The sequence below is a fragment of the Biomphalaria glabrata genome, unplaced genomic scaffold (genome assembly GCF_947242115.1).
Source record: "Biomphalaria glabrata unplaced genomic scaffold, xgBioGlab47.1 scaffold_19, whole genome shotgun sequence".
Taxonomy (NCBI): Eukaryota; Metazoa; Mollusca; class Gastropoda; family Planorbidae; genus Biomphalaria; species Biomphalaria glabrata.
In genome coordinates this window covers 411808-439348 of record NW_026602932.1, presented here as the reverse complement: position 1 = coordinate 439348, position 27541 = coordinate 411808, and the positions used below count along the sequence as shown (strand labels likewise).

The following is a 27541-nucleotide window of genomic DNA, read 5'->3' as shown; positions in this document are numbered from 1 at the left end:
CCTATAATCAGAATTGTAGCAAGCTTGTACCATATTTCTCTTTTTAAGGCAAGTGGTTCTTTCCAATGTTACATTTAACTACTTTAATTTAATTCATTTCTTTTCATGTATGTTAAATAAGAACCAGTTTCTTACTACAGACCTATCAAAGCAAGTATATTTTTTTCTATGTATTTGTATATTTTAATTGCATTTTTCTTTTTATTTTTTTATTTTTATTGCATGCTAATTGAAAATGTTTTAAATATTTTCCTAACAATTTAAGAATATTTGTTTTCTGTTATCTCTTAGCCTTATGGTAATTAGTTTCAAATGTATACATAACAACTTTAATAAATTTTCTTCACTTTAACATTTAAAGAGCTAGATCCAATTGGGGATTATCTCATTATGAAGCTTAGTCAAAATCCCAGTATCTTCACAAAGACTTTTGAATAGCAATTTTTTATTAGATGCCATTTATTTGTTTCAATGCTCAGCTACTTGATATCTGGTTGAATTCAAATGATAATAATTGCATCTTAATGTGTAATTATACAATTATTTATTTACCTTGTAGTTGTTTTTTTAATCAGTTCAAGACGTTGAGTATTGATTACTAATCAACTACTAGCCTGGAAGATAAAAGCCAAAGCTGTAAACAGACAGGTCAGGTAAATATATGAATGAAGAAATTAAATCTAGAAGTAAACATCATGGGAAGTCTAATTATAGGGCAAGTATTTTTCCTTCATATCTTATTTAACATAGTCAAACCATGCAATACTTATAGGCTTAACTATTGTTTTCATAGAATCAATGTTATTTTAAATATCATGAGATAGTGTATTTAAGAGATATTGTAGTTCAAGTTTCCATATTTAATCAGCTTAACAAGTGCACATTCTCTGCTGCCAACAGTACCAATTTGTCATCCAAGCAACAAATATTCCTTGGTAATCTGCTATCAGATGACAGTTATCTCTTTGGCATTTTTATGAATTAAAGCTTTCAAAGCCAAAGTAAGACTTAATTTTTTCTTTTCTTTAACTGCTAATTCTAAAATAATTTATCATTGCATGTTAAAAATAACTTGTTATACATTTTTCTGTGTTTTTGGTCAAGCTTCAGATTTGCTTAGCATATTCCTGTACTACATATCAACCAATGTTTGATGGTTTGTCTGGTTCATCTCTTAACACTATGAAGATGGCTACACTGTGAGTACAAAGTTTTAATTTCATTCAAATCACATTTTACAAAAAAGATAATGGAAATTAAATTAAATATATTATTTTACTATTATTATATAACAATGTTATTTTAATATCATGAGATAGTGTATTTTAAGAGAGATTCTAATTCAGTATATGATGTTTCCATATTTCAGAATCTTAACAAGAAAACATTCTGTTGCCAACAGTACCAATTTGTCATCCTATCCAAGCAACTACTATTCCTTGGTAATCTGCTATCAGATCATTACAGTTTTCTCTTTGGCATTTGTATGAATTAAAGCTTTCAAAGCCAAAGTAAGACATTTTTTTTCTTCAACAGTTAATTCTGAAACAATTTATTCAAATTTTTTAAACATTATTCTGAACTATTTTCTGTGTTTTGGTCAAGCCTTAGATTTGGTTAGCATAACCCTGAACTGCATATCAACAAATGTCTAATGGTCTGTCTTGTTCATTTCTCAAGACTATGAAGATGGCTACACAGTGAGTACAAAGTTTTATTTTCATTCACCAAACAAATTTTACAAAAGAAGAAAATATTAAAAGCTATAGGTATTTATTTTGTTAGATAACTATCTTTGTTATTTGATGCATTACTTAGCCTTGGACAATGCATCATCATAACTAATATAATATTAAAAGGCATTTATTAATTTACCAAATTTAGGTCAATCAAATAAGATTATGTAATCACAAACTGTTTTCAGGGTATCAGCTATCAGCAGTGCACCCCTATGATACACAAGTCTTCATTGCCAAGTCACTCTGCCAAACAGTGTGTACACCTTTCTTGCATTGGTAGTGACCCACTTTACTGTCATGAGTCTGGATATATCAGGCCAAGGAGATCAAGTTTGTGTCCAAGGTTACTTAGTTAATTCTCTAAGAACAATAGGTGAGTTGAATTCTAGTGTACCAGTCAAATATCTTAAAGCAAAGTAAAAAAAAAAAATAATTTTAAAAGCATATAAAAATCTGTTATAAAAACATAAAATGTTAGTTTTAGAGTACTAGTTTTAGAGTACTCGTTTCAGACCAAGTGATCATGGGTCAGATAGTGTCAAGCTCAACTGTTTCTATGGCCATTGGTTAACCATGGGTTGTTTGGTCAGCAAATTTTCAAACATTGCTCTAGTTTTAGGTTTATAATCTACATGTTTTCTTCTAAAGTTAACAAATTAGGACCAAAATGTGAACTTTTAATAAGGTGGTGTAGTTGCAACCACACAAGAGCTGCTTCACATTTACTGTTTGAATGGTGCATACATTTTTATAATAACTTACCTTCTGATTTGTAAGGTTGATATTTTATTAATATATATATATATATATTATATAAAGCAGAATGTTTGGCGTATGTATGTATGTATGTTCCAGTATAAAAATAAAAACTTGATAAAACTTGGCAGAACTGTTCCTTGGGTACCAACTTAGACCGTAGTGTATGTATTGTGGCCCTAAAACAAACTTAAGACCATCAAAAAAAAAAAAAAAAGACCAGCTCTATTACAGCTATAGTATTTTATGGATCTAGGCGATGTTTACAATGTTGACATGAGAAAAGATCGAAAGGATTTAGATCTAGATCTAATTTTTAGAACTAAACTTTGCACTTATTTTTTTTTTTTGACACATGAAAATACAAAATATAGTTTATTTATTTCATTATTTAATAAAATTAACCTTCAAATTTGTGTTACAAAATCATTTTTACATTAGTTCATTATAGTCTATGCCTAGGTCTAAAACTCTTATTGAACTCTTATTGAAGATGATAAAACTTTTTTTTGCAAAGATAGTTTTATGCTTTAACACATGAACATACTAATTATAGTCCATTCATTTCATATTTTAATCAAAGTAACATTTAAATTTTTTTAATACATTCGTTCGCTGTTCGCTAAAGCTGCGTAGCCGTGTTGAGATAGGCCTATATTCATTCATGAAAAAAGTTCACGCATGCGCAGCACAGAATGAACTCTATAAAAGCCAATTTTTAACTCTAGATTAGTCTAGATCTAGATCTTTGTCTACCTCAAGATCTACTTTATACTTTAACACATGAACATACAAAATTAAGTCTATTCATTTCAAATTTTAATCAAATATATGTAGGCCTACAAGCAAATGTTTTAATTTGAAAAAATGGATTTAAGTAGATTAGCTATTTTGATTTGATGGCTTCATTCATACTATTTTTACATTTACACATTCGCTTTATTTATTACATTATTATTTCGTTTAAATGTTTTAAAAACCCTATTTCGACAGTAATAAGCAAATAAAGACCCGCGGGTCGCTGGTAAAATATATCTAGTATATATATATATTAATACACTTGGGCAAGGGCTATTACTGTTTCCTTTTTTTTTTTTTTTTTAGATTGACATTTTTCTTTAAATTTGTAAATTTGCTTCAACATTCAAGTTTTTTTTTTTTAAAGACAGACTCTACATGCTACTGATCTGGAGGTTAGTGGCTCAATCATTGTGCACTGATTCTTCACTGATGCCTTGATTCTCCACTGTCAACTTTATTGTCATAAAGTTTATCTAGTGATCTACATATCAAGGTAATAAATATTTTTTTACACTATAACCCAAGAGCTTTTGCTTTAAGATGCATTGTTTTTACAATAGGAGCCTAATTCTGATGTATTTTTTTAGGACCCTAGCAATAGTTTCTTAAACTTTCAGACAATAAGAGCTAGTTTAGAACCAAAACACAAAACTTAAGCCAGATCTGTATAGTCTTTTGTTTTTCTAAAAATATTTTAAATAAAAGTCTAGATAGGGTAGCTTATAAGGCCTACTTGTGAAATTAGATATTTTTAAAATGTGTACTTATACTTTTGATATTTGAAGTATTTTAAAACTAGCTATATTTTTCTATTTATGTAATTTATTTATTTTGTTTGTATTATTTACTTATTTATTTATTTATTTAATTATTATTTTAAAAAAAAATTAGTTACCTCCTTTTGTTTAATTGGATAGCATTTCAAAACCTAAAAGATGGAGCTGTTGGGTTAAAAACACAAATTAATGAACTCACATTAGACTGCATTACTTCCTAAAAATTTAAAATAAGCAATTTGCTTCATTCTTTGTGGCACATTTATGTATATAGCCAAATGAAAAGTTGAATGTGATTTTCTTATTTAAAAAAATGTTCCCCTTTCAGACCTTGCGATCTATAGGAAGGATGATGTAAAGGTCATGTTTTGTGGCCCACAGTTAACCAGGGTGTCATGTGGCCAGCTCAACAACCAACCGCCTTAACTTTCCCCAACTAATGTCAGGTACCCATTAGAGTTGGGTAGAATCTTGACGTACCCAAAGGTCCCAAAATTTAAAATATCAGGATTCAAACCTGGGACTTCAACTTTATAAGCTAAGTGTGTTACCGCTCAGCCACTATACCTCCTATCAAAGAGAGATACATAAAAAAATTGACATTAAAATACCATGAAGTCTCATAAACCTTTTCTATTTTTCCATCACACAGTGAGATAGTATGACTATTATTTGAAAACAAAATGACCATCACTAAAAAACACATTCTTTTTAAACATTAGGTCTGAGACAGAAAAAGCTCTTCTTGAATGAAAAGAAATTTTATCAATATTGCATTTAAAGGTTATGCATTTAAATGTGATGTATTTGTTAAACAGTGCATTTTTCTTATCTCACTTATAGACTAAATGGTCAATTAAACATGAGGTCAAGGAAAAAGGATGAACATTTCAAGGCTACAGAAGGAACATTAAACGTCTCTCTCACTGTGAAAAGATTCTACCGATCTACAAATGATCAACATGTTTTATCTTAAGTTCGTCTGCCATTTCTTCAAATGGAGCCATATTAAGAATAAGGTAAGAAATATTCTTATACTTCACAGCATTTATTTTTTTGTAAAGTGATGATCCTGCATTAGTTGTATGTTGTTTGTGTATGTTACTTTAAATATCCTGCATTAGTTTTATGTTGTATGTGCATGATAATTTAAATATCCTGCATTAGTTGTATGTTGTATGTGCATGATACTTTAAATATCCTGCATTAGTTGTATATGTATGCATGGTTCCTGTATTTGTTTTGTATATTATGATGTCAGTAATTACTTCACAAACACTTCACACACAACTTGTAAGTTCACCTGTCTAGTTAAAGAAATCTGTATTGTATTTGTTTTAGTAGTGTCTAGTTATGAAAGTAAACTGAATTTTCATTTGTTAAACTTAGTGATATACCATTTTAATTTCAGTTAAAATATGTGGATGTTCCTATTAAATTTTTCAGAAAAACTGCATTGCTCTGAAATAATTCCAACTGTATAAATGTAAATATATTTCAACAAATAATGGAATTGGATTCTTTGTCATTTGGATTAATTCAATAGTAATGTATTCTAAATATGGAATTCAAACACAAAAATGAAAAGTTGTGAATCACCATCAACTTTCACTTTGCCACTTGGAGATTGGGATGATTCAAGTTACTGGAGATTGGGATGATTAAAGTTACTATTGTAGCAACTATGTGTTAATGTGCATGGTCTTAACACCCCAGTACTTAATTGGACAAAAAAAAAAGGATCTCCAATTCACAGTGATATGTACTATTGCATAAACAAGTTGACTTGACTTCATGTAGATCTTTAACTAAATAAACTGTTTCAATTCTTCAGTGTGTGATAGTGTGAAAAAAAACATTTATGGTTTCTTGTGATTATGTGCAATATAATGACATATTAAGTTGACTTGAATACTCTTAAAATGTTTCATTTCTAAGGTGTGGAAAAATGTGCATTATATTTTCATGTTGGGAGTTAATGTGAAAACAAAAATCTACTATTCCATGTGATACAATTGCATGCAAAAAATCCTAACCCTAACCCATTCAATGAACAATCAGTATGAACGTTTCCACCAAAGGAAATGTTTCCGCTCATGATGCATCTATTTATTTGGCTCCAGATATTCAACTGATGCACATTCGCAAAACAAATGTAAAAAAAAAGATTTAATCCATTACATGTATATAATTGTGCAGGAACATTTGGGATTGTCATTTGTATCACACTCATCTCTCATTCATTGAGACTCTACACTTAATCTGGTGATCTAGATGTATTTGCAATTCACAGTGAAATCATTCTTTGAGTGCTTAAAAAAGAAATTCATACGGATGTATAACTGTGTTAGACGTCTTCATTTATATTCCAATTGAACGTTTGTAACAATAAATATAACAAAAAATGTGTGATAATTAGCAGGTCTTTGACCTCTGCACTTAATGTGGTGATCAAAATGTGTTTGCAATTCCCAGTGAAATCATTCTTTGAGTGCTTTAAAAAGAAATTCATACGGATGTATAACTGTGTTAGACGTCTTCATTTATATTCCGATTGAACGTTTGTAAAAATCAATAATTAAGTCACACTCAAGGAACATATGAACGTGTCCATCAAAGGAAATATCGCCGCTCGTGATGCAGCGCACACTAATCAACATTTGCACTTGCAGACCAACTAAATAGTTGCGGAGAAAACACATTTAATTGATGACATTACTATGTTTAGCTTAGGACTTTTCAAAAGCGAAGACTGGACTCTTTAGCCATCTTCGTGTTTATAGGAATGATTAATGGAGGACTTTTAAAAGCGAAGACTGGACTCCTTAGCCATCTTCGTGTTCATAGGAATGATTAATGGAGGAATTTTAAAAGCGAAGACTGGACTCCTTAGCCATCTTTGTGTTCATAGGAATGATTAATGGAGGAATTTTAAAAGTGAAGACTGGGCTCTTTAGCCATCTTCATGTTTAAAGGATGTAGTTGAGGATTTTTTTTCAAAGAAGATCGGTCTCCATGACCATCTTCGTACTTATAGGAAAGGATATTGTATTCATTTTTGAAAAATTGAGGATTTTTAGCTGAGGACTAGATGTAGTAATATTGTCATCAATTGAATTGTTGATCCAAGACGAAATTGTTGGTTATGTCTGTGCATTTGTAGACAACCCAACAGTGCACATCCTTTTTCTTGTTTTGCATTTTTTTCACGTGCTACAATGCCTTGGACAAAGCATCATCATAACTTGGAATGTTAAAAGGCATTCAAAAAAACAACAAAGAAGAATGAGTTTGTAAAATAACCGGTTATTTCGGCTCAGTTGAATAATAGTTGGGACATAATTAGTTGAGTGCAAGCTTTGACGCTGATTCAACTCACTCGACATTAGTTGAGTGCGAAGTTTGTGAGGCTGATTCAGCCCTCAAACCGGATGCTTGTAGACCACCTTCAATAGCTTGAACACGACGTCATCAAAAATATTGTTACAGTCAGTTCATCAAAATGAAGCTGTAGGTCAACAAGCTCAAAACAGGAGTCAGTGAAAAAAGCAAGCCTGAAACTTTTTATTGGGCTCCAACTATTCAACTGATGCACGTTTGCAAAACAAGAGTTAAAAAAAAAAGGATGAAAATATAAGCCATCAGATATATGATGATTGTGCAGGAACAGTTGGGATTGTCGTTTGTATCACGCTCATCTCTACCCTATCCATTGAGACACTGTGAAGTGATGTAACCAGTGAGGTTTTGTAACAACTTTATTGAATTGTAATGAGGATATCTACAAACATTTGTGTATAAATGTGTGCTAATTAGCAGGTCTTTGACCTCTGCACTTAATGTGGTGATCAAAATGTATTTGCAATTCCCAGTGAAATCATTCTTTGAGTGCTTAGAAAAGGAAATTCATACGGATGTATAACTGTGTTAGACGTCTTCATTTATATTCCGATTGAACGTTTGTAAAAATCAATAATTAAGTCACACTCAAGGAACATATGAACGTGTCCATCAAAGGAAATATCGCCGCTCGTGATGCAGCGCACACTAATCAACATTTGCACTTGCAGACCAACTAAATAGTTGCGGAGAAAACACATTTAATTGATGACATTACTATGTTTAGCTTAGGACTTTTCAAAAGCGAAGACTGGACTCTTTAGCCATCTTCGTGTTTATAGGAATGATTAATGGAGGACTTTTAAAAGCGAAGACTGGACTCCTTAGCCATCTTCGTGTTCATAGGAATGATTAATGGAGGAATTTTAAAAGCGAAGACTGGACTCCTTAGCCATCTTTGTGTTCATAGGAATGATTAATGGAGGAATTTTAAAAGTGAAGACTGGGTTCTTTAGCCATCTTCATGTTTAAAGGATGTAGTTGAGGATTTTTTTTCAAAGAAGATCGGTCTCCATGACCATCTTCGTACTTATAGGAAAGGATATTGTATTCATTTTTGAAAAATTGAGGATTTTTAGCTGAGGACTAGATGTAGTAATATTGTCATCAATTGAATTGTTGATCCAAGACGAAATTGTTGGTTATGTCTGTGCATTTGTAGACAACCCAACAGTGCACATCCTTTTTCTTGTTTTGCATTTTTTTCACGTGCTACAATGCCTTGGACAAAGCATCATCATAACTTGGAATGTTAAAAGGCATTCAAAAAAACAACAAAGAAGAATGAGTTTGTAAAATAACCGGTTATTTCGGCTCAGTTGAATAATAGTTGGGACATAATTAGTTGAGTGCAAGCTTTGACGCTGATTCAACTCACTCGACATTAGTTGAGTGCGAAGTTTGTGAGGCTGATTCAGCCCTCAAACCGGATGCTTGTAGACCACCTTCAATAGCTTGAACACGACGTCATCAAAAATATTGTTACAGTCAGTTCATCAAAATGAAGCTGTAGGTCAACAAGCTCAAAACAGGAGTCAGTGAAAAAAGCAAGCCTGAAACTTTTTATTGGGCTCCAACTATTCAACTGATGCACGTTTGCAAAACAAGAGTTAAAAAAAAAAGGATGAAAATATAAGCCATCAGATATATGATGATTGTGCAGGAACAGTTGGGATTGTCGTTTGTATCACGCTCATCTCTACCCTATCCATTGAGACACTGTGAAGTGATGTAACCAGTGAGGTTTTGTAACAACTGTATTGAATTGTAATGAGGATATCTACAAACATTTGTGTATAAATGTGTGCTAATTAGCAGGTCTTTGACCTCTGCACTTAATGTGGTGATCAAAATGTATTTGCAATTCCCAGTGAAATCATTCTTTGAGTGCTTAGAAAAGGAAATTCATACGGATGTATAACTGTGTTAGACGTCTTCATTTATATTCCGATTGAACGTTTGTAAAAATCAATAATTAAGTCACACTCAAGGAACATATGAACGTGTCCATCAAAGGAAATATCGCCGCTCGTGATGCAGCGCACACTAATCAACATTTGCACTTGCAGACCAACTAAATAGTTGCGGAGAAAACACATTTAATTGATGACATTACTATGTTTAGCTTAGGACTTTTCAAAAGCGAAGACTGGACTCTTTAGCCATCTTCGTGTTTATAGGAATGATTAATGGAGGACTTTTAAAAGCGAAGACTGGACTCCTTAGCCATCTTCGTGTTCATAGGAATGATTAATGGAGGAATTTTAAAAGCGAAGACTGGACTCCTTAGCCATCTTTGTGTTCATAGGAATGATTAATGGAGGAATTTTAAAAGTGAAGACTGGGCTCTTTAGCCATCTTCATGTTTAAAGGATGTAGTTGAGGATTTTTTTTCAAAGAAGATCGGTCTCCATGACCATCTTCGTACTTATAGGAAAGGATATTGTATTCATTTTTGAAAAATTGAGGATTTTTAGCTGAGGACTAGATGTAGTAATATTGTCATCAATTGAATTGTTGATCCAAGACGAAATTGTTGGTTATGTCTGTGCATTTGTAGACAACCCAACAGTGCACATCCTTTTTCTTGTTTTGCATTTTTTTCACGTGCTACAATGCCTTGGACAAAGCATCATCATAACTTGGAATGTTAAAAGGCATTCAAAAAAACAACAAAGAAGAATGAGTTTGTAAAATAACCGGTTATTTCGGCTCAGTTGAATAATAGTTGGGACATAATTAGTTGAGTGCAAGCTTTGACGCTGATTCAACTCACTCGACATTAGTTGAGTGCGAAGTTTGTGAGGCTGATTCAGCCCTCAAACCGGATGCTTGTAGACCACCTTCAATAGCTTGAACACGACGTCATCAAAAATATTGTTACAGTCAGTTCATCAAAATGAAGCTGTAGGTCAACAAGCTCAAAACAGGAGTCAGTGAAAAAAGCAAGCCTGAAACTTTTTATTGGGCTCCAACTATTCAACTGATGCACGTTTGCAAAACAAGAGTTAAAAAAAAAAGGATGAAAATATAAGCCATCAGATATATGATGATTGTGCAGGAACAGTTGGGATTGTCGTTTGTATCACGCTCATCTCTACCCTATCCATTGAGACACTGTGAAGTGATGTAACCAGTGAGGTTTTGTAACAACTTTATTGAATTGTAATGAGGATATCTACAAACATTTGTGTATAAATGTGTGCTAATTAGCAGGTCTTTGACCTCTGCACTTAATGTGGTGATCAAAATGTATTTGCAATTCCCAGTGAAATCATTCTTTGAGTGCTTAGAAAAGGAAATTCATACGGATGTATAACTGTGTTAGACGTCTTCATTTATATTCCGATTGAACGTTTGTAAAAATCAATAATTAAGTCACACTCAAGGAACATATGAACGTGTCCATCAAAGGAAATATCGCCGCTCGTGATGCAGCGCACACTAATCAACATTTGCACTTGCAGACCAACTAAATAGTTGCGGAGAAAACACATTTAATTGATGACATTACTATGTTTAGCTTAGGACTTTTCAAAAGCGAAGACTGGACTCTTTAGCCATCTTCGTGTTTATAGGAATGATTAATGGAGGACTTTTAAAAGCGAAGACTGGACTCCTTAGCCATCTTCGTGTTCATAGGAATGATTAATGGAGGAATTTTAAAAGCGAAGACTGGACTCCTTAGCCATCTTTGTGTTCATAGGAATGATTAATGGAGGAATTTTAAAAGTGAAGACTGGGTTCTTTAGCCATCTTCATGTTTAAAGGATGTAGTTGAGGATTTTTTTTCAAAGAAGATCGGTCTCCATGACCATCTTCGTACTTATAGGAAAGGATATTGTATTCATTTTTGAAAAATTGAGGATTTTTAGCTGAGGACTAGATGTAGTAATATTGTCATCAATTGAATTGTTGATCCAAGACGAAATTGTTGGTTATGTCTGTGCATTTGTAGACAACCCAACAGTGCACATCCTTTTTCTTGTTTTGCATTTTTTTCACGTGCTACAATGCCTTGGACAAAGCATCATCATAACTTGGAATGTTAAAAGGCATTCAAAAAAACAACAAAGAAGAATGAGTTTGTAAAATAACCGGTTATTTCGGCTCAGTTGAATAATAGTTGGGACATAATTAGTTGAGTGCAAGCTTTGACGCTGATTCAACTCACTCGACATTAGTTGAGTGCGAAGTTTGTGAGGCTGATTCAGCCCTCAAACCGGATGCTTGTAGACCACCTTCAATAGCTTGAACACGACGTCATCAAAAATATTGTTACAGTCAGTTCATCAAAATGAAGCTGTAGGTCAACAAGCTCAAAACAGGAGTCAGTGAAAAAAGCAAGCCTGAAACTTTTTATTGGGCTCCAACTATTCAACTGATGCACGTTTGCAAAACAAGAGTTAAAAAAAAAAGGATGAAAATATAAGCCATCAGATATATGATGATTGTGCAGGAACAGTTGGGATTGTCGTTTGTATCACGCTCATCTCTACCCTATCCATTGAGACACTGTGAAGTGATGTAACCAGTGAGGTATTGTAACAACTTTATTGAATTGTAATGAGGATATCTACAAACATTTGTGTACAAATGTGTGCTAATTAGCAGGTCTTTGACCTCTGCACTTAATGTGGTGATCAAAATGTATTTGCAATTCCCAGTGAAATCATTCTTTGAGTGCTTAGAAAAGGAAATTCATACGGATGTATAACTGTGTTAGACGTCTTCATTTATATTCTGATTGAACGTTTGTAAAAATCAATAATTAAGTCACACTCAAGGAACATATGAACGTGTCCATCAAAGGAAATATTGCCGCTCGTGATGCAGCGCACACTAATCAACATTTGCACTTGCAGACCAACTAAATAGTTGCGGAGAAAACACATTTAATTGATGACATTACTATGTTTAGCTTAGGACTTTTCAAAAGCGAAGACTGGACTCTTTAGCCATCTTCGTGTTTATAGGAATGATTAATGGAGGACTTTTAAAAGCGAAGACTGGACTCCTTAGCCATCTTCGTGTTCATAGGAATGATTAATGGAGGAATTTTAAAAGCGAAGACTGGACTCCTTAGCCATCTTTGTGTTCATAGGAATGATTAATGGAGGAATTTTAAAAGTGAAGACTGGGCTCTTTAGCCATCTTCATGTTTAAAGGATGTAGTTGAGGATTTTTTTTCAAAGAAGATCGGTCTCCATGACCATCTTCGTACTTATAGGAAAGGATATTGTATTCATTTTTGAAAAATTGAGGATTTTTAGCTGAGGACTAGATGTAGTAATATTGTCATCAATTGAATTGTTGATCCAAGACGAAATTGTTGGTTATGTCTGTGCATTTGTAGACAACCCAACAGTGCACATCCTTTTTCTTGTTTTGCATTTTTTTCACGTGCTACAATGCCTTGGACAAAGCATCATCATAACTTGGAATGTTAAAAGGCATTCAAAAAAACAACAAAGAAGAATGAGTTTGTAAAATAACCGGTTATTTCGGCTCAGTTGAATAATAGTTGGGACATAATTAGTTGAGTGCAAGCTTTGACGCTGATTCAACTCACTCGACATTAGTTGAGTGCGAAGTTTGTGAGGCTGATTCAGCCCTCAAACCGGATGCTTGTAGACCACCTTCAATAGCTTGAACACGACGTCATCAAAAATATTGTTACAGTCAGTTCATCAAAATGAAGCTGTAGGTCAACAAGCTCAAAACAGGAGTCAGTGAAAAAAGCAAGCCTGAAACTTTTTATTGGGCTCCAACTATTCAACTGATGCACGTTTGCAAAACAAGAGTTAAAAAAAAAAGGATGAAAATATAAGCCATCAGATATATGATGATTGTGCAGGAACAGTTGGGATTGTCGTTTGTATCACGCTCATCTCTACCCTATCCATTGAGACACTGTGAAGTGATGTAACCAGTGAGGTATTGTAACAACTTTATTGAATTGTAATGAGGATATCTACAAACATTTGTGTACAAATGTGTGCTAATTAGCAGGTCTTTGACCTCTGCACTTAATGTGGTGATCAAAATGTATTTGCAATTCCCAGTGAAATCATTCTTTGAGTGCTTAGAAAAGGAAATTCATACGGATGTATAACTGTGTTAGACGTCTTCATTTATATTCTGATTGAACGTTTGTAAAAATCAATAATTAAGTCACACTCAAGGAACATATGAACGTGTCCATCAAAGGAAATATTGCCGCTCGTGATGCAGCGCACACTAATCAACATTTGCACTTGCAGACCAACTAAATAGTTGCGGAGAAAACACATTTAATTGATGACATTACTATGTTTAGCTTAGGACTTTTCAAAAGCGAAGACTGGACTCTTTAGCCATCTTCGTGTTTATAGGAATGATTAATGGAGGACTTTTAAAAGCGAAGACTGGACTCCTTAGCCATCTTCGTGTTCATAGGAATGATTAATGGAGGAATTTTAAAAGCGAAGACTGGACTCCTTAGCCATCTTTGTGTTCATAGGAATGATTAATGGAGGAATTTTAAAAGTGAAGACTGGGTTCTTTAGCCATCTTCATGTTTAAAGGATGTAGTTGAGGATTTTTTTTCAAAGAAGATCGGTCTCCATGACCATCTTCGTACTTATAGGAAAGGATATTGTATTCATTTTTGAAAAATTGAGGATTTTTAGCTGAGGACTAGATGTAGTAATATTGTCATCAATTGAATTGTTGATCCCAGACGAAATTGTTGGTTATGTCTGTGCATTTGTAGACAACCCAACAGTGCACATCCTTTTTCTTGTTTTGCATTTTTTTCACGTGCTACAATGCCTTGGACAAAGCATCATCATAATTTGGAATGTTAAAAGGCATTCAAAAAAACAACAAAGAAGAATGAGTTTGTAAAATAACCGGTTATTTCGGCTCAGTTGAATAATAGTTGGGACATAATTAGTTGAGTGCAAGCTTTGACGCTGATTCAACTCACTCAACATTAGTTGAGTGCGAAGTTTGTGAGGCTGATTCAGCCCTCAAACCGGATGCTTGTAGACCACCTTCAATAGCTTGAACACGACGTCATCAAAAATATTGTTACAGTCAGTTCATCAAAATGAAGCTGTAGGTCAACAAGCTCAAAACAGGAGTCAGTGAAAAAAGCAAGCCTGAAACTTTTTATTGGGCTCCAACTATTCAACTGATGCACGTTTGCAAAACAAGAGTTAAAAAAAAAAGGATGAAAATATAAGCCATCAGATATATGATGATTGTGCAGGAACAGTTGGGATTGTCGTTTGTATCACGCTCATCTCTTATCCATTGAGACACTGTGAAGTGATGTAACCAGTGAGGTTTTGAACTTTATTGAATTGTAATGAGGATATCTACAAACATTTGTGTACAAATGTGTGCTAATTAGCAGGTCTTTGACCTCTGCACTTAATGTGGTGATCAAAATGTATTTGCAATTCCCAGTGAAATCATTCTTTGAGTGCTTAGAAAAGGAAATTCATACGGATGTATAACTGTGTTAGACGTCTTCATTTATATTCCAATTGAACGTTTGTAACAATAAACATAACAACAAATGTGTGATAATTAGCAGGTCTTTGACCTCTGCACTTAATGTGGTGATCAAAATGTATTTGCAATTCCCAGTGAAATCATTCTTTGAGTGCTTAAAAAAGAAATTCATACGGATGTATAACTGTGTTAGATGTCTTCATCTATATTCCATTGAACGTTTGTAACAATAAATATAACAACAAATGTGTGATAATTAGCTTGTCTTTGACCTCTGCATTTAATGTGGTGATCAAAATATATTTGCAATTCCCATTGAAATCATTCTTTGAGTGCTTAATAAAGAAATTTGTCTTATATTTACCTGTCATATTTTCTTAGTTTTACCTGTCATATTTTCTTAGTTTAACATGTCATATTTTCTTTGTTATGCCTTTCATATTTTCTTAGTTTTACTTGTCCATTTTTCTTAGTTTTTCCTGTCATTTTTTTCTTAGTTTTACCTGTCATATTTTTTTAGTTTTACCTGTCATAAGTTCTAGTTTTACCTGTCATATTTTCATAGTATTACCTGTCTTTTTTTCTTAGTTTTACATGTCATATTATCTTAGTTAAGCCTGTCATATGTTCTTAGTTATACCTGTCATAGTATCTTGTGTAACACGTTTATCATTTGTAATGACTGTGGTATATTTCACTAGTACACCATTAACATATGTTGGAAGAAATTATAGTTCTAGTTTAATATTATACACTGTTGCTTGAACTTCATTTATATTAACATTATTACTTTACCTATTCTGATTTCCGATTCCTTATCTATTTATTTCTTGGTACATTATAGTTTGGAGAATTAGATTCTTGTCTTTGATGTTGATAATAAATTTCTCTTTGGTGATCTAGATTCCAATAATATTGCTTTTAACAGGATGCATTTCTTTCTTTGTTCTTCTATTAATGAGTTAATAACACTCAAAGTCTTGCCACTTAGTTTACAGATGAATATATTAGAACAAGTATCTTCATTGTAATTGCAAGTTTTACAGATAGTCTGAAAATAACTATTTATTTCATCAGTTTCATAAGGTCCCTCATTTTTTGCCTATAAATATTCTCTTTATGTTCACGCTTGGTAGTTTTTTTGTCTCCCTTGTTTTGAATTGCAGCTTTTATTTTTCAGTTGTTTTTTTTTTTTAATTTCTGATTCTTTGTCTGGTTTTGCATCCTTTTAATTTCTTTCAGCATCTAGTTGCATTTCACTCTTCTCTTTGTGCTTTGTAAATATTCTCTATATGTTCACGCTTGGTAGTTTCTGTTTTGTCTCCCTTGTTTTGAATTGCAGCTTTTATTTTTCAGTTGTTTTTTTTTTTTATTTCTGATTCTTTGTCTGGTTTTGCTTCCTTTTAATTTCTTTCAGCATCTAGTTGCATTTCACTCTTCTCTTTGTGCTTTGTAAATATTCTCTATATGTTCACGCTTGGTAGTTTCTGTTTTGTCTCCCTTGTTTTGAATTGCAGCTTTTATTTTTCAGTTGTTTTTTTTTTTTATTTCTGATTCTTTGTCTGGTTTTGCTTCCTTTTAATTTATTTCAGCATCTAGTTGCATTTCTCTCTTCTCTTTGTGCTCTCGCCAACTCTTTCAATATCAACTTGATTTTCTTTCCTTTCCATTTATGTCAAAACATCTTTCTTTTCTTCATCTTTAAGACCAAACGATTCAGCAACTTTCTTTAGTTCAGTATATCCATCCATGTATCTATTAATACTTATCAAAGTACAATGGCATTCTATACTTTTTTATAGATAATAATGATATCTAATATCTTTTATAGTTTACAATATTATCAAGCCAATACTATTGTGATTAACATAACACACTAAATTGTCAACAATCTAATAATCAATCACATAATCAATTATTATGTTTTTACAATATATTATTTGGTCATATAGAAAGAGAAAACAAAATTAATAAAATATTATAATGTAAAAAAAAAATGTAACAAAGTTTATACCAAAATGTTACAATTATATAAATGATGATATGATGATGACTCAGTGCACTGAAAACTTTGATTAAATTGAGGAGGATTCGAGCAACACATTGACCTCACTCTCTTACCCTAAAGCACATCCTGTTCCAAAAGCAAGATTTGGTCAATATATAAAAACAAACAAGTACAGCAGTAAAAAAAGACAGAAAATTTTCAAGAAATACTACATATACTTACAAATATAAATAAAAATGACTTAAAGACCCCAAGAAATTGTGCACAATATTAATACAATGTAAACATTAAAATAAACAATAGTCTAAACACAAAAATCTACTAGTGTTAAATCTGCGACCTCTAAAACCTTATGTTCTGATCATATATATATATTTTTTTTACACATTGAAAAAAGACAAAATTTAACAAGGACACAATATCAGTGATACCAAATTTTGACAAGAACAATACTGTCAACAGCTTTCTAAATATAGAACATAAAAATTAAAAATGAAAATCAAAATTATCAGTAATATATTTCAATACTGATTATCTTCCTGTAATGTCATTGAATACTAGCACTGATATAGCTCATCACTTTGAAGAGTGCTTCTTAATCTTTTCACTGTCCAACTTCAATAGAATGTATATATAAATATATATACTTTTACTGCACAAAATTACTGACTATTACTTAAGATGTATAATATACATCAGCACAAAATTACTGCCTGTGTCCAAATTTACAATTACTGTCCAACTTCAATACAATTTTATATACTTGTACTGCACAAAATTACTATTATTTGATGAGATATATAATATACACAAATGTAATGTCTGCCTGTGTCAAAATTTACAATTACAGTTCAACTTCAATGCAATATATATATTTGTACTGCACAAAATTACTGACTATTACTTGATGAGATATATAATATACATTGGCATAAAAATATTGTCTGCCTGTGTCAAAATGTACACTGTCCAACTTCAATATACTATTTACTAATTAATTGTTGGTGCACCTGAAGTGTCTGGTCAATTTTTGGGGCACCTTTTTCATCCTTTAACTGTCTACGAGTGTTTACATACTATTTACTAATGAGATATATAATATACACAAATTTACTGTCTGCCTGTGTCAAAATTTACAATTACAGTTCAACTTCAATTCAATATATATACTTGTACTGCACAAAATTACTGACTATTACTTGATGTGATATATAATATACATTGGCATAAAAATATTGTCTGCCTGTGTCAAAATTTACACTGTCCAACTTCAATATACTATTTACTAATTAATTGTTGGTGCACCTGAAGTGTCTGGTCGATTTTTGGGGCACCTTTTTCATCCTTCAACTGTCTACGAGTGTTTACATACTATTTACTAATGAGATATATAATATACACAAATTTACTGTCTGCCTGTGTCAAAATTTACAATTACAAATCAACTTCAATGCAATATATATACTTGTACTGCACAAAATTACTGACTATTACTTGATGAGATATATAATATACATTGGCATAAAAATATTGTCTGCCTGTGTCAAAATTTACACTGTCCAACTTCAATATACTATTTACTAATTAATTGTTGGTGCACCTGAAGTGTCTGGTCGATTTTTGGGGCACCTTTTTCATCCTTCAACTGTCTACGAGTGTTTACATACTATTTACTAATGAGATATAAAATATACACAAATTTACTGTCTATGGTGTCAAAATTTACAATTACAAATCAACTTCAATGCAATATATATACTTGTACTGCACAAAATTACTGACTATTACTTGATGAGATATATAATATACATTGGCATAAAAATATTGTCTGCCTGTGTCAAAATTTACACTGTCCAACTTCAATATACTATTTACTAATTAATTGTTGGTGCACCTGAAGTGTCTGGTCAATTTTTGGGGCACCTTTTTCATCCTTCAACTGTCTACGAGTGTTTACATACTATTTACTAATGAGATATATAATATACACAAATTTACTGTCTGCCTGTGTCAAAATTTACAATTACAAATCAACTTCAATGCAATATATATACTTGTACTGCACAAAATTACTGACTATTACTTGATGAGATATATAATATACATTGGCATAAAAATATTGTCTGCCTGTGTCAAAATTTACACTGTCCAACTTCAATATACTATTTACTAATTAATTGTTGGTGCACCTGAAGTGTCTGGTCGATTTTTGGGGCACCTTTTTCATCCTTCAACTGTCTACGAGTGTTTACATACTATTTACTAATGAGATATATAATATACACAAATTTACTGTCTGCCTGTGTCAAAATTTACAATTACAAATCAACTTCAATGCAATATATATACTTGTACTGCACAAAATTACTGACTATTACTTGATGAGATATATAATATACATTGGCATAAAAATATTGTCTGCCTGTGTCAAAATTTACACTGTCCAACTTCAATATACTATTTACCAATTAATTGTTGGTGCACCTGAAGTGTCTGGTCGATTTTTGGGGCACCTTTTTCATCCTTCAACTGTCTACGAGTGTTTACATACTATTTACTAATGAGATATAAAATATACACAAATTTACTGTCTATGGTGTCAAAATTTACAATTACAAATCAACTTCAATGCAATATATATACTTGTACTGCACAAAATTACTGACTATTACTTGATGAGATATATAATATACATTGGCATAAAAATATTGTCTGCCTGTGTCAAAATTTACACTGTCCAACTTCAATATACTATTTACTAATTAATTGTTGGTGCACCTGAAGTGTCTGGTCGATTTTTGGGGCACCTTTTTCATCCTTCAACTGTCTACGAGTGTTTACATACTATTTACTAATGAGATATATAATATACACAAATTTACTGTCTGCCTGTGTCAAAATTTACAATTACAAATCAACTTCAATGCAATATATATACTTGTACTGCACAAAATTACTGACTATTACTTGATGAGATATATAATATACATTGGCATAAAAATATTGTCTGCCTGTGTCAAAATTTACACTGTCCAACTTCAATATACTATTTACCAATTAATTGTTGGTGCACCTGAAGTGTCTGGTCGATTTTTGGGGCACCTTTTTCATCCTTCAACTGTCTACGAGTGTTTACATACTATTTACTAATGAGATATAAAATATACACAAATTTACTGTCTATGGTGTCAAAATTTACAATTACAAATCAACTTCAATGCAATATATATACTTGTACTGCACAAAATTACTGACTATTACTTGATGAGATATATAATATACATTGGCATAAAAATATTGTCTGCCTGTGTCAAAATTTACACTGTCCAACTTCAATATACTATTTACTAATTAATTGTTGGTGCACCTGAAGTGTCTGGTCAATTTTTGGGGCACCTTTTTCATCCTTCAACTGTCTACGAGTGTTTACATACTATTTACTAATGAGATATAAAATATACACAAATTTACTGTCTATGGTGTCAAAATTTACAATTACAAATCAACTTCAATGCAATATATATACTTGTACTGCACAAAATTACTGACTATTACTTGATGAGATATATAATATACATTGGCATAAAAATATTGTCTGCCTGTGTCAAAATTTACACTGTCCAACTTCAATATACTATTTACTAATTAATTGTTGGTGCACCTGAAGTGTCTGGTCAATTTTTGGGGCACCTTTTTCATCCTTCAACTGTCTACGAGTGTTTACATACTATTTACTAATGAGATATAAAATATACACAAATTTACTGTCTGCCTGTGTCAAAATTTACAATTACAAATCAACTTCAATGCAATATATATACTTGTACTGCACAAAATTACTGACTATTACTTGATGAGATATGTAATATACATTGGCATAAAAATATTGTCTGCCTGTGTCAAAATTTACACTGTCCAACTTCAATATACTATTTACTAATTAATTGTTGGTGCACCTGAAGTGTCTGGTCGATTTTTGGGGCACCTTTTTCATCCTTCAACTGTCTACGAGTGTTTACATACTATTTACTAATGAGATATAAAATATACACAAATTTACTGTCTATGGTGTCAAAATTTACAATTACAAATCAACTTCAATGCAATATATATACTTGTACTGCACAAAATTACTGACTATTACTTGATGAGATATATAATATACATTGGCATAAAAATATTGTCTGCCTGTGTCAAAATTTACACTGTCCAACTTCAATATACTATTTACTTATTAATTGTTGGTGCACCTGAAGTGTCTGGTCGATTTTTGGGGCACCTTTTTCATCCTTCAACTGTCTACGAGTGCTTACATACTATTTACTAATGAGATATATAATATACACAAATTTATTGTCTGCCTGTGTCAAAATTTACAATTACAAATCAACTTCAATGCAATATATATACTTGTACTGCACAAAATTACTGACTATTACTTGATGAGATATGTAATATACATTGGCATAAAAATATTGTCTGCCTGTGTCAAAATTTACACTGTCCAACTTCAATATACTATTTACTAATTAATTGTTGGTGCACCTGAAGTGTCTGGTCGATTTTTGGGGCACCTTTTTCATCCTTTAACTGTCTACGAGTGTTTGATTTGTGATAGGGCAAAGCAATTGTGAATATATAATATTAAAAATAGATTTTTATTAATTTATGTAAATGTTTACTATTTTCACCATCTGAGCTGTGAATGAATCTTGTTTTTAATGACCCAACTGTATAAAACTTAGCTCTTGAGCTATGAAGGGGGAATAACCCTTGAGAGATTATGGGCATGACATAGCCTTAATTGTGCTGATGTGCCAAAAACAAAAAATATCAATACCTTCCAACTGTTGGGCACCTATATGGTCATCAATTGTTGGAATACTTCATCCCTCATACCAACTGCTGGGCACCTCAAGTGTGTCCTGTCAGCTATTGGGGCACCACAAGTGTCCTAACAACTGTTTGGGCACCTCAAATATCCTTTTAACTGTTGAGGCACCTTAGGTATCGTATCTATTGTTGAAGCACTTCAAATGTCCTATCATTTGTTGGGGCATCTCATTTATCCTAACAACTGTTCGGCACTTCAATAATCTTATTTTTGGGCACTCCAAGTGTTCTATCAATTGTTTGGGCACTCCCAAGTGTCCTATCAATTGTTAGGCACCTCATCGATCATACCAACTGTTGTCCACCTCAAGTTTGTCCAATCAGGTGTTGGGGCACCACAAGTGTTTCAACACTTTTTAGGCACCTCAAATGTCCTTATAACTGATGGGGCACCTCAATATCCTATCAATTGGTAGGGCACCTTAAGTATCCTAACAATTGGTAGAGCACCTCTAGTGTCCTATCAATTTGTAGGGCACCTCTTGTCCTATTGTTTGGTAGGGCACTTCAAGTATCCTATCAGTTGGTAAGGCACCTCTTTTTCCTACCAACTGTTAGATAACCACAAGTCTCCTATTAACTGTTGGGGTACCTAAAGTATCCTATCATGGGGCATCTCATTCATCCTAACAACTCAATGGTCTTATTGTTGGGGCACTCTAAGTTTCCTATCAATTGTTGGGCACCTCATCCATCATACCAACTGTTGTTCACCTCATGTTTGTCCTATCAGTTGTTGGGGCACCACAAGTGTCCTAACAACTGCTTGTCCTTTTAACTTATGTGGCACCTCAAGTGTCCTATTAACTGTTGGGGCACATCAAGTATTCATTCAACTCTCTCTCTATATATATATATTATATTATATTATGTTAGTTTTGATTACCATTATAAATAAATATATATGATTATGGTTATTATATATTATATATAATCTGCAGTGTTTTTACAAATGTGTAGTCCTGCTTATTACTCCCAGAACCACTTTTTTTTTTTTTAGTTTCATTAGCAACATATGAATTTATATATTTGAAATGTTTAATCACACTTCTTTTTACTGAAGTTTAATTTTTTGTTAACAGATATCAAGCTAGAAAATAAAATTCCAATTTTTTAGGTTCTCGCCTATATCTGCAATTTATATCTATATATTAAGTTTTGTTACCTTGAACTCTTTCAAGTTTTTGTTACACAACTTTATATTTCAGATTCTTTTTGTTCTTCCTTAGGTTCAAATGTATCAGTTGTTTTTGTTGACAGATATCAAGGTACAGAAATAAGAATCTAATTTAGAGTTTTTTAAAGCTTGATTAGTCATAATATTTGCACTATTATTTCCAATATGTGCCAGAGTGTCTGCTAAATGTAACTAGTATGATTAAAAACATGGTCATTGCAAAGTCTAACATATGGACAAGTAGGATGCTTGGGGCTTGATTCAGTGAAAGAATGTTGGACAAGCAGAAGTGTTATGGAGTGTGTGTGTTTTTATGGTGACTGTGGTAAGAGGTAAGCGATTGAATGTGAATGATGCAAAAGTGGCATTGTCGTCACTGGGTCTTAGTTAGGGGAGACGACTCCAGAATGTAAGACTGAAAGGTTGTGTTATTGTAGTGAGTTAGATTGTAAGAAATTTTATTACTTAAGTCTACTACATTTATTTCATGTGATCACAAGTATTATAAATGTTATATTTAGTTTTGTTCACAAGGAAGTTGTTCAAGTTCTTATTAGCTAAGATATATTATGCCTTCAACAGTTTAGTTGCCTACCAGCAGTTTGGTGCTACAAGTCAACAACAGTCAGACTAAATTAAATAAAGCCATGTCTATTTCTACATGATTTTGTTGCTACTAACCTGGTGTTACTAACAACTAACTCGAAAAGGGAGAGGGGAATTATCATCTTATTCATGTACTATTTACATTAGATTTTTACCCAATTATTAAATTTTTACTACCCTTACTATTTTAACTGTGAATAGACCTTGATTTTAATGATTTAACTGTATAGAATTTAGCCCCTGTTATGTAGAGAGAGAGAGTAGTCTTTAAGGGACTGCAGGCACGACATGGCCTAAATTGTGCAGATGTGCATAAAATCAAAGAAATAAAACATTAACAAAATGTGTATTATAATTGTCACTTTTCCTCTACTTAGAATTTTTTTCTCTCCTAGATTTTCATAATTTTTTGTTGAAGTCATTTCAGTTCTCAATTATTTTGTGCACCAAGTTACAAGAAAAAATTTAAGCAAGAGAGGTCACTACACTAAGACTTTGTCTTCTCATAAGAAAGGATGGCTGCCTGGTCATGTGATATGTGCACTGGACTGTGTATGGTCATCTTGATGCTCATATCTTGCCTGATGACATTTATTCTGCTGAACATTTGGTCAAGGAAGTAGATTCTCTTCAGCTCTCAAGAAACATTTAAAACATGTCAAACATTCGACAAGAATATCAAGTGCAATGTACATGTAAGTAATGTTGAAACATCTGATCTCATTTATGCATTCTTGAGGACAATCTGCAGCCACTAAACCAGTTACATCAGATCTGGATAAAGTGGTCGCTTCCTCTTCATTAAGGCTAGAACAGAAAGATTTTATAACTCTTTTACTCCATTTTCTGTCAGTGTGTTTCATGGTCATTAGTCACATCACAAAGAGGTTTAGTTTATTAACCAGTGGTTGTGTATGACTGTGTCTTTGTATGTTTTGTGTGTGAATGTTGTTCCTGTTTGTATCTATATTGTCGTTGCTATAGTGGTAATCCTCCGGGTAATCATAATCAAACTAAATTTTCATTTGTTTGGATCTTATCTGGTGGGAATTTTAAACTTAGTAATTTGCTCTTAGCTTACTTTTTGATTTTTAAGTACATTCTAAAAGAAATACAATAGATAAGGATAGAAAAAGAAAAGCAAACAATAAAGAGATTTGCTGAAACAATATAAAGTGAAATAAAAATATATATATAAAAAAAAAGAATAAACCTGGAGATTTTGAAGGAAAGACTGCTGTTGCCAACTCAACAAAACCAATGAGTTTGTACTGCAAGAAAAAGAACTTAGTTGTGATTTCATTTTGCTAGAAATGCACAAACTTAATAGCATAATTTTCACTCTAAATATTAAAGCTTTCTGTATTCTGTACACCAGATACACTACATAGCTAGTTATTTGTTTTCTGGCATAATTGAAAATCTCCAATAAGTTCCTTAGACTTAAATGACTTAATTAACCTTAAAATTTTTAAAACTTTATTTGTTTGTTATTCTTTGCTGCTGTATTAGATGTCTTGGGTGTATTTTTTTTTTCTTAAAAGTTTATTCATAAAATACTAAGTTAAAACATAAAGTGAAACCTGCATCATCATAATAGTTTTGTTTAACATGAAAAGAAAAGCAACAAAAGAATTTTTTTTTTCCTTTTCAAGGCAAAAGTTTTTCTTATTAATTTTTAAATTCTTATTTAGACCAACATGATGAAAAGGTAGACAACATGAAGATGTAGACCAACATGATGAAGATGTAGACCAACATGAAGAGGTAGACCAGCATGATGAAGATGTAGACCAACATGATGAAGATGTAGACCAACATGAAGATGAAATGTAAACCAAAAAATGGGTCAAGAGATGTATGGAATACAATGGTAAGCAATGCTGTGTATATCTCTTTATATTTTCTTTATACTAAACCCCTGAGTAAAGCTTTGCCAAGTTTTGTGTTTCACTGACTATAAAAATGTTTTTATCAAATTTTGTTCTCTTGTATTGACAGTGAACATCTTGAGAAGTAAAACAATTCCTAGAGGCAAAGACACAGACACACCGGATCTATTAGAGATTTTCCTTTTCTACCATCATTTAGAGACTTCCTTGTGCTCTAAGGGAATATGTCATTATCTTTTGATTGCTAATTGGCATTGATGTTTTTACATTCCTACTGCGTCTGAAAGAAATTAACATTTCCCTAATGCTACTTCAAAACCAGACCTTCTCAAGACAATTTTAGTGACCAAGCTGCAATATGGGACTCAGTAGGAAACAATGAAGAATGCTCCTAACCTCAGGTTGAGTAACCATGCTCACCTACTAGAGTGGCGACAAATACTTCTACACCCACAGTTATACACCCTGAACCCTGTAACCCAACCTCACAACATGGTTACATTACCGGAAGTGGTCGCAAGGTCAGAAAACCTAACAGATACAATGGATAGAACAATGAACAGGTACAAGTACTCAAGTGATGTACTTTGTGAGAACTATTTAGGTGGAATCACCATAATTGACTTGTATAAATCTTGTTCTATATTTAGGTATATCTTGACAATCAGTCCAGTCATTTGTTCATTTTTTTTTAAATATTCCTTTTTTTTCCCTCAATCTTCTTGTTGTTTCAGTTACATGTTTTTGTATTTTGAAGGAGGAAGGTGCTTTGGTATATTATCGTTATTATTATTGTACCAGTATTAAGCAAACTTTTATATCTTTAATTATTCATGAATTCTAAAGCAGAACGTCACTTCCACCGGAAAATGTTGTAACAACTATACGTGTCTTCAGTTAACATTCAATACTCTGTACAGTCACAACGCCAAAGCCTTGCTAGATTATGCTTTTAATTCAATTTGTTATCTCCCCTGCTTTAGTGTGCTATCATATAATTTTTTGTGTCACATCCCTGCACAATTTGATCTATGCTTTTTTACAGTATAAATAGCGACTTGACATTATTTAGTTCTATTATAATATTGTTATATTATTATATTTAAAATAAAACTGTTAACATATTCTATGCTGTTATAATATAAATGTTTTGCTGTTACCATGAATACAGTTTTGAGTTTTTGTCTGATTTCTTAGAGGAGAAATTTTTCATAAATAATAATAATAAGGCTTATCTTCAAGTCCGAAGATTAGTGAGAAGTATGCAGTATTCCCCAGCTAGGACCTACATATTTTGCTATAAATAAAGAGTATAATAATATTTACTACTTGGTATTGTCAGTCTTCACTAAAGCAATGAGTTTATCCCCTTAGTGTGTTTAAAATTTTCAAATACTAATTCACTTTGTATTATCTATTGGTGATCATGGGGTATCCACTTTGTCATCTCCATAGTCTCTGGCGTTAACACTCAGTGTCCTGTTGGAGGTTACGGCTAACATGTTATCTCTCTTTCTGATGGAACACATGTAAAACCAACAAAACAAACATTAGACCTAGATTTTATTAACAGGTAAATTTTTATAATTGTGAACTGGCGCTCCCAAAGCTACTTTTATGTATTTTAAATTTTACTTCTGTAGGCTAGTGCTAAGCTGTATACTTGTATTTCTGCCTATTATATGGGTTAGGGTGGAGTACTTAAAATAGAGCCTATGCTGTTTCCTGTACTGTTGACCAGTGGTCTCTGTCAGTTTTAATTATTCTGTACCTGGGACTGCCTGTAAGTTTCAGAATTTTTCTTTTTTTAAAATTTTACTATGTGTAAATCTGTTTTATATTTGAACAACTGTCAAAATAACTAGCAGTTTTTTTTTTCTAAAGTTTGTTTTAAAACTAGTGCTGTCATGATGGCCACTTCTAATGTTTATGTACTAGATTGTAACTGCTGCCTTAGTCATTGAAATTAAAGTCTCATTTTTGAATTTCTT

The 27541-nt window shown here is 32.3% G+C and overlaps 1 long non-coding RNA gene across 12 annotated transcripts; it reads left to right on the top strand.

Annotated features, from left to right (window-relative positions):
- The first annotated feature begins 576 nt into the window (after positions 1 to 576).
- On the top strand, positions 577 to 27541 carry LOC129924167 (uncharacterized). 12 transcript variants are annotated; one of them, XR_008776128.1, is made up of 11 exons: positions 577 to 1001; positions 1105 to 1199; positions 1370 to 1511; positions 1606 to 1700; positions 1925 to 2112; positions 3661 to 3789; positions 4916 to 5091; positions 23105 to 23143; positions 24077 to 24353; positions 25353 to 25531; positions 25660 to 27541. It is a non-coding gene; the product is annotated as an uncharacterized LOC129924167 (long non-coding RNA). The 12 variants fall into 12 exon arrangements; XR_008776126.1 differs by having other exon boundaries at positions 23635 to 24353; XR_008776125.1 differs by having other exon boundaries at positions 23084 to 23143.